The sequence below is a fragment of the Oncorhynchus mykiss genome, chromosome 4 (genome assembly GCF_057628025.1).
Source record: "Oncorhynchus mykiss isolate SJ-2025 chromosome 4, ASM5762802v1, whole genome shotgun sequence".
NCBI lineage: Eukaryota > Metazoa > Chordata > Actinopteri > Salmoniformes > Salmonidae > Oncorhynchus > Oncorhynchus mykiss.
The window spans coordinates 88721290-88735191 of NC_143025.1; positions in this window are offsets into that span (position 1 = coordinate 88721290).

The following is a 13902-nucleotide window of genomic DNA, read 5'->3' on the forward strand; positions in this document are numbered from 1 at the left end:
AAAAAAATGCCTTCCTCACCATCTTAAATAAGCATGCCCCATTCAAGAAATGTAGAACCAGGAACATATATAGCCCTTGGTTCTCTCCAGACCTGAATGCCCTTAACCAACACAAAAACATCCTATGGCGTTCTGCATTAGCATCGAACAGCCCCCGTGATATGCAACTTTTCAGGGAAGTTAGAAACCAATATACACAGGCAGTTAGAAAAGCCAAGGCTAGCTTTTTCAAGCAGAAATTTACTTCCTGCAACACAAACTCAAAAAGGTTCTGGGACACTGTAAAGTCCATGGAGAATAAGAACACCTCCTCCCAGCTGCCCACTCCACTGAGGATAGGAAATTATGTCACCACCGATAAATCCACTATAATTGAACATTTCAACAAGCATTTTTCAACGGCTGGCCATGCTTTCCACCTGGCTACCCCAGTTAACTGCACTGCACCCCCCACAGCAACTCGCCCAAGCCTTCCCCATTTCTCCTTCTCCCAAATCCAGTCAGCTGATGTTCTGAAAGAGCTGCAAAATCTGGACCCCTACAAATCAGCCAGGCTAGACAATCTGGACCCTTTCTTTCTAAAATTATCTGACGAAATTGTTGCAACCCCTATTACCAGCCTGTTCAACCTCTCTTTCGTGTCGTCTGAGATTCCCAAAGATTGGAAAGCAGCTGCGGTCATCCCTCTCTTCAAAGGGAGAGACACTCTAGACCCAAACTGCTACAGACCTATATCTATCCTACCCTACCTTTCTAAGGTCTTCGAAAGCCAAGTCAGCAAACAGATTACCGACCATTTCGATGCCCACCGCACCTTCTCCGCTATGCAATCTGGTTTCAGAGCTGGTCATGGGTGCACCTCAGCCACGCTCAAGGTCTTAAACGATATCTTAACCGCCATCGATAAGAAACAATACTGTGCAGCCGTATTCATTGACCTGGCCAAGGCTTTCGACTCTGTCAATCACCACATCCTCATCAGCAGACTCGATAGCCTTGGTTTGTCAAATGATTGCCTCGCCTGGTTCACCAACTATTTCTCTGATAGAGTTCAGTGTGTCAAATCGGAGGGCCTGTTGTCCGGGCCTCTGGCAGTCTCTATGGGGGTGCCACATGGTTCAATTCTTGGGCCAACTCTCTTATCTGTATACATCAATGATGTCTCTCTTGCTGCTGGTGAGTCTCTGATCCACCTCTACGCAGACGACACCATTCTGTATACTTCTGGCCCTTCTTTGGACACTGTGTTAACAACCCTCCAGACGAGCTTCAATGCCATTCAACTCTCCTTCCGTGGCCTCCAACTGCTCTTAAATACAAGTAAAATTAAATGCATGCTCTTCAACCGATCGCTGCCTGCACCTGCCAGCCCGTCAAGCATCACTACTCTGGACGGTTCTGACTTAGAATATGTGGACAACTGCAAATACCTAGGTGTCTGGTTAGACTGTAAACTCTCCTTCCAGACTCACTTCAAACATCTCCAATCCAAAGTTAAATCTAGAATTGGCTTCCTATTTCGCAACAAAGCATCCTTCACTCATGCTGCCAAACATACCCTCGTAAAACTGACCATCCTACCGATCCTTGACTTCTGCGATGTCATTTACAAAATAGCCTCCAATACCTTACTCAATAAATTGGATGCAGTCTATCACAGTGCCATCTGTTTTTTCACCAAAGCCCCATATACTACCCACCACTGCGACCTGTACGCTCTCGTTGGCTGGTCCTCGCTTCATACTCGTCGCCAAACCCACTGGCTCCAGGTCATCTGCAAGACCCTGCTAGGTAAAGTCCATCCTTATCTCAGCTCTCTGGTCACCATAGAAGCACCCACCTGTAGCACGCGCTCCAGCAGGTATATTTCTCTGGTCACCCCCAAAACCAATTCTTCCTTTGGTCGCCTCTCTTTCCAGTTCTCTGCTGCCAATGACTGGAATGAACTACAAAAATCTCTGAAACTGGAAACACTTATCTCCCTCACTAGCTTTAAGCACCTGCTGTCAGAGCAGCTCACAGATTACTGCACCTGTACATAGCCCATCTATAATTTAGCCCAAACAACTACCTCTTTCCCTACTGTATTTATTTATTTTGCTCCTTTGCACCCCATTATTTCTATCTCTACTTTGCACATTCTTCCACTGCAAATCTACCATTCCAGTGTTTTACTTGCTATATTGTATTTACTTCGCCACCATGGCCTTTTTTGCCTTTACCTCCCTTATCTCATCTCACTTGCTCACATTGTATATAGACTTATTTTTCTACTGTGTTATTGACTGTGTGTTTGTTTTACTCCATGTGTAACTATTGTGTTGTTGTATGTGTCGAACTGCTTTGCTTTATCTTGGCCAGGTCGCAATTGTAAATGAGAACTTGTTCTCAACTGGCCTACCTGGTTAAATAAAGGTGAAATAAAATAAAAAATAAAAAATGTGTGTACTCACCCAGAGGGCTACAGCAGTACTCACCCAGAGGGCTACAGCAGTACTCACCCAGAGGCCTACAGCAGTACTCACCCAGAGGGCTACAGCAGTACTCACCCAGAGGGCTACAGCAGTACTCACCCAGAGGGCTACAGCAGTACTCACCCAGAGGGCTACAGCAGTTCTCAGACAGAGGGCTACAGCAGTACTCACCCAGAGGGCTACAGCAGTACTCACCCAGAGGGCTACAGCAGTACTCACCCAGAGGGCTACAGTACTCACCCAGAGGGCTACAGTACTCACCTAGAGGGCTACAGTACACAGACAGAGGGCTACAGCAGTACTCACCCAGAGGGCTACTGTACTCACCCAGAGGGCTACAGCAGTACTCACCCAGAGGGCTATAGCAGTACTCACCCAGAGGGCTACAGCAGTACTCACCCAGAGGGCTACAGCAGTACTCACCTAGAGGGCTACAGCAGTACTCACCCAGAGGGCTACAGCTGTACTCACCCAGAGGGCTACAGCAGTACTCACCCAGAGGGCTACAGCAGTACTCACCCAGAGGGCTACAGCAGTACTCACCCAGAGGTCTACATCAGTACTCACCCAGAGGGCTACAGCAGTACTCACCCAGAGGGCTACAGCAGTACTCAGACAGAGGGCTACAGCAGTACTCACCCAGAGGGCTACAGCAGTACTCACCCAGAGGGCTACAGTACTCACCCAGAGGGCTACAGTACTCACCTAGAGTGCTACAGTACACAGACAGAGGGCTACAGCAGTACTCACCCAGAGGGCTACAGTACTCACCCAGAGGGCTACAGCAGTACTCACCCAGAGGGCTATAGCAGTACTCACCCAGAGGGCTACAGCAGTACTCACCCAGAGGGCTACAGCAGTACTCACCTAGAGGGCTACAGCAGTACTCACCCAGAGGGCTACAGCAGTACTCACCCAGAGGGCTACAGCTGTACTCACCCAGAGGGCTACAGCAGTACTCACCCAGAGGGCTACAGCAGTACTCACCCAGAGGGCTACAGCAGTACTCAGACAGAGGGCTACAGCAGTACTCACCCAGAGGGCTACAGCTGTACTCACCGAGAGGGCTACAGCAGTACTCACCCAGAGGGCTACCGTTGTACTCACCCAGAGGGCTACAGCAGTACTCACCCAGAGGGCTACGGCAGTACTCACCCAGAGGGCTACAGCTGTACTCACCTAGAGGGCTACAAAACATCCCCACAGCATCATGCTGCCACCACCATGCTTCACAGTAGGGATGGTGCCTGGTTTCTCCATACCACAAAGGCCTGATTGGCGGAGTGCTGCAGAGATGGTTGTCCTTCCGGAAGGTTCTCCCATCACCACAGAGGAACTCTGGATCTCTATCAGAGTGACCATTGGGGTCTTGGTCGCCTCCCCGACCATGGCCCTTCTCCCCCTGATTGGTCAGTTTGGCCGGGTGACCAGCTCTAGGAAGAGTCTTGGTGGTTCCAAACTTCTTCCATTTAAGAAGTAAGTACAGTAAGTATCATGTTAATGTCATATTGTGAGGTCCCTGGCAATTCCCAGCCCTAGTTCATATGGCATACAGTTTTATCTGTATTCTTTAAAGACCTATTGGGACATCATAGGATCACTGTAGAAAATACATGTCCTTACCGTTTTTTTATTTTAGTTTTATTACCCCTTTTTCCTCCCCAATTGGTAGTTACAGTCTTGTCCCATCGCTGCAACTCCTGTACGGACTCGTGAGAGGCGAAGGTCGAGAGCCGTGCATCCTCCGAAACACAACTCAGCCAAGTAGCACTACTTCTTGACACAACGCCCGCTTAACCCGGAAGCACCAATGTGTCGGAGAAAACACCTGGTGACCTGGTAAGAGTGCATTGCGCCCGGCCCGTCACAGGAGTCGATAGTGCGCGATGGGAGAAGAACATCCCTGCCGGCCAAACCCTCCCCGAAACCCGGACGATTGTGCGCCTTCCCATTGGTCTCCCAGTCGTGGCCGGCTGTGACAGAGCCTGGACTCAAACCAGGATCTCCAGTGGCACAGATAGCACTCGGGAGGCCCGTCCTTACCTTCTGAGATGCTCCGGTTCAGGAAGCAGGCATCACAGACCCGTACGGGGGCGAGCCCCCGGCCCCTCTCAGGAACAGGACGGTTCTTGGTGGAGCAGCCGTCACAGAAGCCCTCTCCACAGGCACGGCAGTGGTGCTTAGTATCGTTGTCCTGGAACACCTCACTGCACATAGAACATTTCTGTTACAGAGACATAGAGACACAGAGACACAGAGACACAGAGAACACAGAGAACACAGAGAGCACAGAGAGCACAGAGACACGGAGAACACAGAGACACAGAGAACACAGAGAACACAGAGAACACAGAGACACAGAGACACAGAGAACACAGAGACACAGAGACACAGAGAACACAGAGACACAGAGAACACAGAGACACAGAGACACGGAGAACACAGAGAACACAGAGACACAGAGAACACAGAGACACGGAGAACACAGAGACACAGAGAACACAGAGACACAGAGAACACAGAGAACACAGAGACACGGAGACACGGAGAACACAGAGAACACAGAGAACACAGAGACACAGAGAACACAGAGACACAGAGAACACAGAGAACACAGAGACACAGAGACATGGAGAACACAGAGAACACAGAGAACACGGAGACACGGAGAACACAGAGACACAGAGAACACAGAGACCACAGAGACACAGAGAACACAGAGACACAGAGACACGGAGAACACAGAGACACAGAGACACAGAGACACAGAGAACACAGAGACACAGAGACATGGAGACACGGAGACACGGAGAAACAGAGAACACAGAGACACAGAGAACACAGAGACCACAGATAACACAGAGAACACAGAGAGCAGAGACACAGAGAACACAGAGAACACAGAGACACAGAGACACAGAGAGCACAGAGACACAGAGAGCACAGAGAGCACAGGGCACAGAGCACAGAGAACACAGAGAACACAGAGACACAGAGAACACAGAGAGCACAGAGAGCACAGAGAGCACAGAAACACACAGAGCACAGAGAGCACAGAGAGCACAGGAGAGAGATTAAATCACAGGCTGAAAACAAGCACACGTAGAAGCAATGGACAGTCTTTACACAGTCATAGGAGCAATGGACAGTCTTTACACAGTCATAGGAGGACTGGACAGTCTTTACACAGTCATAGGAGCAATGGACAGTCTTTACACAGTCATAGGAGCAATGGACAGTCTTTACACAGTCATAGGAGCAATGGACAGTCTTTACACATTCATAGGAGGACTGGACAGTCTTTACACAGTCATAGGAGGACTGGACAGTCTTTACACAGTCATGGGAGCAATGGACAGTCTTTACACAGTCATGGGAGCAATGGACAGTCTTTACACAGTCATGGGAGCAATGGACAGTCTTTACACAGTCATGGGAGCAATGGACAGTCTTTACACAGTCATAAACAATAAACCTTGACAGCATGGACATGTCTAAAGATGTTGACTGCACAGCTGAGGCTTGAGAATTTAGGGAATCACTGGGTTGGAATGAAGTACATCTGACTGCCCTGCATACCTCTTCATAAAAGAGTGAGAGAGAAAGAGAGAGAGAAAGAGAGGGAGAGAAAAAGAAGGAGAGAAAAAGAGGGAGAAAGAGAGAAAGAGAGGGAGAGAAAAAAAGGGAGAAAGAGAGAGAGAGAGAAAGAGAGGGAGTAAGAAAAAGGGATAAAGAGAGAGGGAAAGAGTGAGAAAGACAGAAAGAGACAGATACTGCATTACAACCCTCAAAATAACCTTCATTGCCAGTGAGTCACTGCATCTCCATGTTTGTTCTGAAAATGCATATGTCAGCCATGTTGGATCCATGCTGTGTCTATATCAGTATGACCAGATGGCTTTGAGGACCACGTACCAGGATGAGGGAGTTGGGTTTCCAGTAGGCCGGGGCGATCTGGTCGGTGAGCCAGGAAGTGACAGCTTTGGCAGGTTTCACAGGTTTCACCGACACACTCTGGGAGATGTAGTTCACACCATCCAACAGTCTCTGAGCTGCATTGTTGTTGTCCTTCAGAAAACCATCTGACTGGAGAGAGGAGAGAGAGTGGAAGACGTGAGAGAGAGGGGAAAGAGAGAGAGAGATAGAAAGGGAGAGAAGGGAAGGGAGGAGAGTGGAAGGATTGAGACAGGGAGAGAGGGGAAAGAGAGAGAGAGAGATAGACAGAGGGGAGAGAGAGAGAAAAGAGAGAGAGAGAGAGAGAGAGAGAGAGAGAGGGGAAAGAGAGAGAGAGGAAAGAGAGAGAGAAAAGAGAGAGACAGAGACAAAGAGAGAGAGATAGACAGAGAGAGAGAAAGGGAGAGAGAGAGAGAGAGAGAGAGAGAGAGAGAGAGAGAGAGAGAAGGGCAGTAATATGAGTGACAGAGAAGTCAGCACGTTCTTAACTGACTTGCCTGGTTAAATAAAGGTTAAATAAAAGTTGCCAAACTGAAAGAACCAGTGGCTGCTCTGGTATGTTGTCGACCACATGTCAATGTAAAAAAGCTTCTAGAATAATCCAGACGAGGGGCCATAGCCTCTCAGAGGAGGAATGCTGATCACTTTTGCCTCTCAGATCACAATGAATAAGATGACGTGAACAGAGGGAATTCAGAGGGAAATCAGTCCTGACCACTTGGTCCTGGTTCCCTCCTCTCTTGTTCTTACCCCAGGTCAGATGTGCTGTATCTCAGTCCTGACCACTGGGTCCTGGTTCCCTCCTCTCTTGTTCTTACCCCAGGTCAGATGTGCTGTATCTCAGTCCTGACCACTGGGTCCTGGTTCCCTCCTCTCTTGTTCTTACCCCAGGTCAGATGTGCTGTATCTCAGTCCTGACCACTGGCTCCTGGTTCCCTCCTCTCTTGTTCTTACCCCAGGTCAGATGTGCTGTATCTCAGTCCTGACCACTGGGTCCTGGTTCCCTCCTCTCTTGTTCTTACCCCAGGTCAGATGTGCTGTATCTCAGTCCTGACCACTGGGTCCTGGTTCCCTCCTCTCTTGTTCTTACCCCAGGTCAGATGTGCTGTATCTCAGTCCTGACCACTGGGTCCTGGTTCCCTCCTCTCTTGTTCTTACCCCAGGTCAGATGTGCTGTATCTCAGTCCTGACCACTGGGTCCTGGTTCCCTCCTCTCTTGTTCTTACCCCAGGTCAGATGTGCTGTATCTCAGTCCTGACCACTGGGTCCTGGTTCCCTCCTCTCTTGTTCTTACCCCAGGTCAGATGTGCTGTATCTCAGTCCTGACCACTGGGTCCTGGTTCCCTCCTCTCTTGTTCTTACCCCAGGTCAGATGTGCTGTATCTCAGTCCTGACCACTGGGTCCTGGTTCCCTCCTCTCTTGTTCTTACCCCAGGTCAGATGTGCTGTATCTCAGTCCTGACCACTGGGTCCTGGTTCCCTCCTCTCTTGTTCTTACCCCAGGTCAGATGTGCTGTATCTCAGTCCTGACCACTGGGTCCTGGTTCCCTCCTCTCTTGTTCTTAGCCCAGGTCAGATGTGCTGTATCTCAGTCCTGACCACTGGGTCCTGGTTCCCTCCTCTCTTGTTCTTACCCCAGGTCAGATGTGCTGTATCTCAGTCCTGACCACTGGGTCCTGGTTCCCTCCTCTCTTGTTCTTACCCCAGGTCAGATGTGCTGTATCTCAGTCCTGACCACTGGGTCCTGGTTCCCTCCTCTCTTGTTCTTACCCCAGGTCAGATGTGCTGTATCTCAGTCCTGACCACTGGGTCCTGGTTCCCTACTCTCTTGTTCTTACCCCAGGTCAGATGTGCTGTATCTCAGTCCTGACCACTTGGTCCTGGTTCCCTCCTCTCTTGTTCTTACCCCAGGTCAGATGTGCTGTATCTCAGTCCTGACCACTGGGTCCTGGTTCCCTCCTCTCTTGTTCTTACCCCAGGTCAGATGTGCTGTATCTCAGTCCTGACCACTGGGTCCTGGTTCCCTCCTCTCTTGTTCTTACCCCAGGTCAGATGTGCTGTATCTCAGTCCTGACCACTGGGTCCTGGTTCCCTCCTCTCTTGTTCTTACCCCAGGTCAGATGTGCTGTATCTCAGTCCTGACCACTGGGTCCTGGTTCCCTCCTCTCTTGTTCTTACCCCAGGTCAGATGTGCTGTATCTCAGTCCTGACCACTGGGTCCTGGTTCCCTCCTCTCTTGTTCTTACCCCAGGTCAGATGTGCTGTATCTCAGTCCTGACCACTGGGTCCTGGTTCCCTCCTCTCTTGTTCTTACCCCAGGTCAGATGTGCTGTATCTCAGTCCTGACCACTGGGTCCTGGTTCCCTCCTCTCTTGTTCTTACCCCAGGTCAGATGTGCTGTATCTCAGTCCTGACCACTGGGTCCTGGTTCCCTCCTCTCTTGTTCTTACCCCAGGTCAGATGTGCTGTATCTCAGTCCTGACCACTGGGTCCTGGTTCCCTCCTCTCTTGTTCTTACCCCAGGTCAGATGTGCTGTATCTCAGTCCTGACCACTGGGTCCTGGTTCCCTCCTCTCTTGTTCTTACCCCAGGTCAGATGTGCTGTATCTCAGTCCTGACCACTGGGTCCTAGTTCCCTCCTCTCTTGTTCTTACCCCAGGTCAGATGTGCTGTATCTCAGTCCTGACCACTGGGTCCTGGTTCCCTCCTCTCTTGTTCTTACCCCAGGTCAGATGTGCTGTATCTCAGTCCTGACCACTGGGTCCTGGTTCCCTCCTCTCTTGTTCTTACCCCAGGTCAGATGTGCTGTATCTCAGTCCTGACCACTGGGTCCTGGTTCCCTCCTCTCTTGTTCTTACCCCAGGTCAGATGTGCTGGATCTCAGTCCTGACCACTGGGTCCTGGTTCCCTCCTCTCTTGTTCTTACCCCAGGTCAGATGTGCTGTATCTCAGTCCTGACCACTGGGTCCTGGTTCCCTCCTCTCTTGTTCTTACCCCAGGTCAGATGTGCTGTATCTCAGTCCTGACCACTGGGTCCTGGTTCCCTCCTCTCTTGTTCTTACCCCAGGTCAGATGTGCTGTATCTCAGTCCTGACCACTGGGTCCTGGTTCCCTCCTCTCTTGTTCTTACCCCAGGTCAGATGTGCTGTATCTCAGTCCTGACTACTGGGTCCTGGTTCCATCCTCTCTTGTTCTTACCCCAGGTCAGATGTGCTGTATCTCAGTCCTGACCACTGGGTCCTGGTTCCCTCCTCTCTTGTTCTTAGCCCAGGTCAGATGTGCTGTATCTCAGTCCTGACCACTGGGTCCTGGTTCCCTCCTCTCTTGTTCTTACCCCAGGTCAGATGTGCTGTATCTCAGTCCTGACCACTGGGTCCTGGTTCCCTCCTCTCTTGTTCTTACCCCAGGTCAGATGTGCTGTATCTCAGTCCTGACCACTGGGTCCTGGTTCCCTCCTCTCTTGTTCTTACCCCAGGTCAGATGTGCTGTATCTCAGTCCTGACCACTGGGTCCTGGTTCCCTCCTCTCTTGTTCTTACCCCAGGTCAGATGTGCTGTATCTCAGTCCTGACCACTGGGTCCTGGTTCCCTCCTCTCTTGTTCTTACCCCAGGTCAGATGTGCTGTATCTCAGTCCTGACCACTGGGTCCTGGTTCCCTCCTCTCTTGTTCTTACCCCAGGTCAGATGTGCTGTATCTCAGTCCTGACCACTGGGTCCTGGTTCCCTCCTCTCTTGTTCTTACCCCAGGTCAGATGTGCTGTATCTCAGTCCTGACCACTGGGTCCTGGTTCCCTCCTCTCTTGTTCTTACCCCAGGTCAGATGTGCTGTATCTCAGTCCTGACCACTGGGTCCTGGTTCCCTCCTCTCTTGTTCTTACCCCAGGTCAGATGTGCTGTATCTCAGTCCTGACCACTGGGTCCTAGTTCCCTCCTCTCTTGTTCTTACCCCAGGTCAGATGTGCTGTATCTCAGTCCTGACCACTGGGTCCTGGTTCCCTCCTCTCTTGTTCTTACCCCAGGTCAGATGTGCTGTATCTCAGTCCTGACCACTGGGTCCTGGTTCCCTCCTCTCTTGTTCTTACCCCAGGTCAGATGTGCTGTATCTCAGTCCTGACCACTGGGTCCTGGTTCCCTCCTCTCTTGTTCTTACCCCAGGTCAGATGTGCTGGATCTCAGTCCTGACCACTGGGTCCTGGTTCCCTCCTCTCTTGTTCTTACCCCAGGTCAGATGTGCTGTATCTCAGTCCTGACCACTGGGTCCTGGTTCCCTCCTCTCTTGTTCTTACCCCAGGTCAGATGTGCTGTATCTCAGTCCTGACCACTGGGTCCTGGTTCCCTCCTCTCTTGTTCTTACCCCAGGTCAGATGTGCTGTATCTCAGTCCTGACCACTGGGTCCTGGTTCCCTCCTCTCTTGTTCTTACCCCAGGTCAGATGTGCTGTATCTCAGTCCTGACTACTGGGTCCTGGTTCCATCCTCTCTTGTTCTTACCCCAGGTCAGATGTGCTGTATCTCAGTCCTGACCACTGGGTCCTGGTTCCCTCCTCTCTTGTTCTTAGCCCAGGTCAGATGTGCTGTATCTCAGTCCTGACCACTGGGTCCTGGTTCCCTCCTCTCTTGTTCTTACCCCAGGTCAGATGTGCTGTATCTCAGTCCTGACCACTGGGTCCTGGTTCCCTCCTCTCTTGTTCTTACCCCAGGTCAGATGTGCTGTATCTCAGTCCTGACCACTGGGTCCTGGTTCCCTCCTCTCTTGTTCTTACCCCAGGTCAGATGTGCTGTATCTCAGTCCTGACCACTGGGTCCTGGTTCCCTCCTCTCTTGTTCTTACCCCAGGTCAGATGTGCTGTATCTCAGTCCTGACCACTGGGTCCTGGTTCCCTCCTCTCTTGTTCTTACCCCAGGTCAGATGTGCTGTATCTCAGTCCTGACCACTGGGTCCTGGTTCCCTCCTCTCTTGTTCTTACCCCAGGTCAGATGTGCTGTATCTCAGTCCTGACCACTGGGTCCTGGTTCCCTCCTCTCTTGTTCTTACCCCAGGTCAGATGTGCTGTATCTCAGTCCTGACCACTGGGTCCTGGTTCCCTCCTCTCTTGTTCTTACCCCAGGTCAGATGTGCTGTATCTCAGTCCTGACCACTGGGTCCTGGTTCCCTCCTCTCTTGTTCTTACCCCAGGTCAGATGTGCTGTATCTCAGTCCTGACCACTTGGTCCTGGTTCCCTCCTCTCTTGTTCTTACCCCAGGTCAGATGTGCTGTATCTCAGTCCTGACCACTGGGTCCTGGTTCCCTCCTCTCTTGTTCTTACCCCAGGTCAGATGTGCTGTATCTCAGTCCTGACCACTGGGTCCTGGTTCCCTCCTCTCTTGTTCTTACCCCAGGTCAGATGTGCTGTATCTCAGTCCTGGCCACTGGGTCCTGGTTCCCTCCTCTCTTGTTCTTACCCCAGGTCAGATGTGCTGTATCTCAGTCCTGACCACTGGGTCCTGGTTCCCTCCTCTCTTGTTCTTACCCCAGGTCAGATGTGCTGTATCTCAGTCCTGACCACTGGGTCCTGGTTCCCTCCTCTCTTGTTCTTACCCCAGGTCAGATGTGCTGTATCTCAGTCCTGACCACTGGGTCCTGGTTCCCTCCTCTCTTGTTCTTACCCCAGGTCAGATGTGCTGTATCTCAGTCCTGACCACTGGGTCCTGGTTCCCTACTCTCTTGTTCTTACCCCAGGTCAGATGTGCTGTATCTCAGTCCTGACCACTGGGTCCTGGTTCCCTCCTCTCTTGTTCTTACCCCAGGTCAGATGTGCTGTATCTCAGTCCTGACCACTGGGTCCTGGTTCCCTCCTCTCTTGTTCTTACCCCAGGTCAGATGTGCTGTATCTCAGTCCTGACCACTGGGTCCTGGTTCCCTCCTCTCTTGTTCTTACCCCAGGTCAGATGTGCTGTATCTCAGTCCTGACCACTGGGTCCTGGTTCCCTCCTCTCTTGTTCTTACCCCAGGTCAGATGTGCTGTATCTCAGTCGTGACCACTGGGTCCTGGTTCCCTCCTCTCTTGTTCTTACCCCAGGTCAGATGTGCTGTATCTCAGTCCTGACCACTGGCTCCTGGTTCCCTCCTCTCTTGTTCTTACCCCAGGTCAGATGTGCTGTATCTCAGTCCTGACCACTGGGTCCTGGTTCCCTCCTCTCTTGTTCTTACCCCAGGTCAGATGTGCTGTATCTCAGTCCTGACCACTGGGTCCTGGTTCCCTCCTCTCTTGTTCTTACCCCAGGTCAGATGTGCTGTATCTCAGTCCTGACCACTGGGTCCTGGTTCCCTCCTCTCTTGTTCTTACCCCAGGTCAGATGTGCTGTATCTCAGTCCTGACCACTGGGTCCTGGTTCCCTCCTCTCTTGTTCTTACCCCAGGTCAGATGTGCTGTATCTCAGTCCTGACCACTGGGTCCTGGTTCCCTCCTCTCTTGTTCTTACCCCAGGTCAGATGTGCTGTATCTCAGTCCTGACCACTGGGTCCTGGTTCCCTCCTCTCTTGTTCTTACCCCAGGTCAGATGTGCTGTATCTCAGTCCTGACCACTGGGTCCTGGTTCCCTCCTCTCTTGTTCTTACCCCAGGTCAGATGTGCTGTATCTCAGTCCTGACCACTGGGTCCTGGTTCCCTCCTCTCTTGTTCTTACCCCAGGTCAGATGTGCTGTATCTCAGTCCTGACCACTGGGTCCTGGTTCCCTCCTCTCTTGTTCTTACCCCAGGTCAGATGTGCTGTATCTCAGTCCTGACCACTGGGTCCTGGTTCCCTCCTCTCTTGGTCTTTATTCAATTGTATTTATTAAAGGGTGGTAGATCAGCTTTAATATTGCAGATAGATTGTAGCCTCCATCAATGTAACTGTCTGCATCATTTTCAATACCCCATACATTTTTTTTTGTAAATAAACACAGTACCAGTCAAAATATTGACCAAGGAGAGTGATGGAATGCTGCATGACCTGGCCAGATGACCTGGCCTCCACAATCACCCGACATCAACCCAATTGAGATCGTTTGGGATGAGTTGGACCACAGAGTGAAGCAAAAGCAGCCAACAAGTGCTCAGCATATGTGGGAACTCCTTCAAGACTGTTGGAAAGCATTCCTCATGGAGCTGGTTGAGAGAATGCCAAAGAGTGTCAAAAGCTGTCATCAAGGCAAAGGGTGGCTACTTTGAAGAATCTCAAATATATTGTGATTTGTTTAACACTTTTTTGGTTACTTCATGATTTCGTAAGTGTTATTTCATAGTCTCCACATCTTCACTATTATTCTGCAATGTAGATGACTGTAAGAATAAAGAAAACCCCTTGAATGAGTAGGTGTGTCCAAACATTTGACTGGTACATTATATATATATATATATATATATATATATATATATATATATATATATATATATATATATATATATACATACAGTGGGGCAAAAAAGTATTTAGTCAGCCACCAATTGTG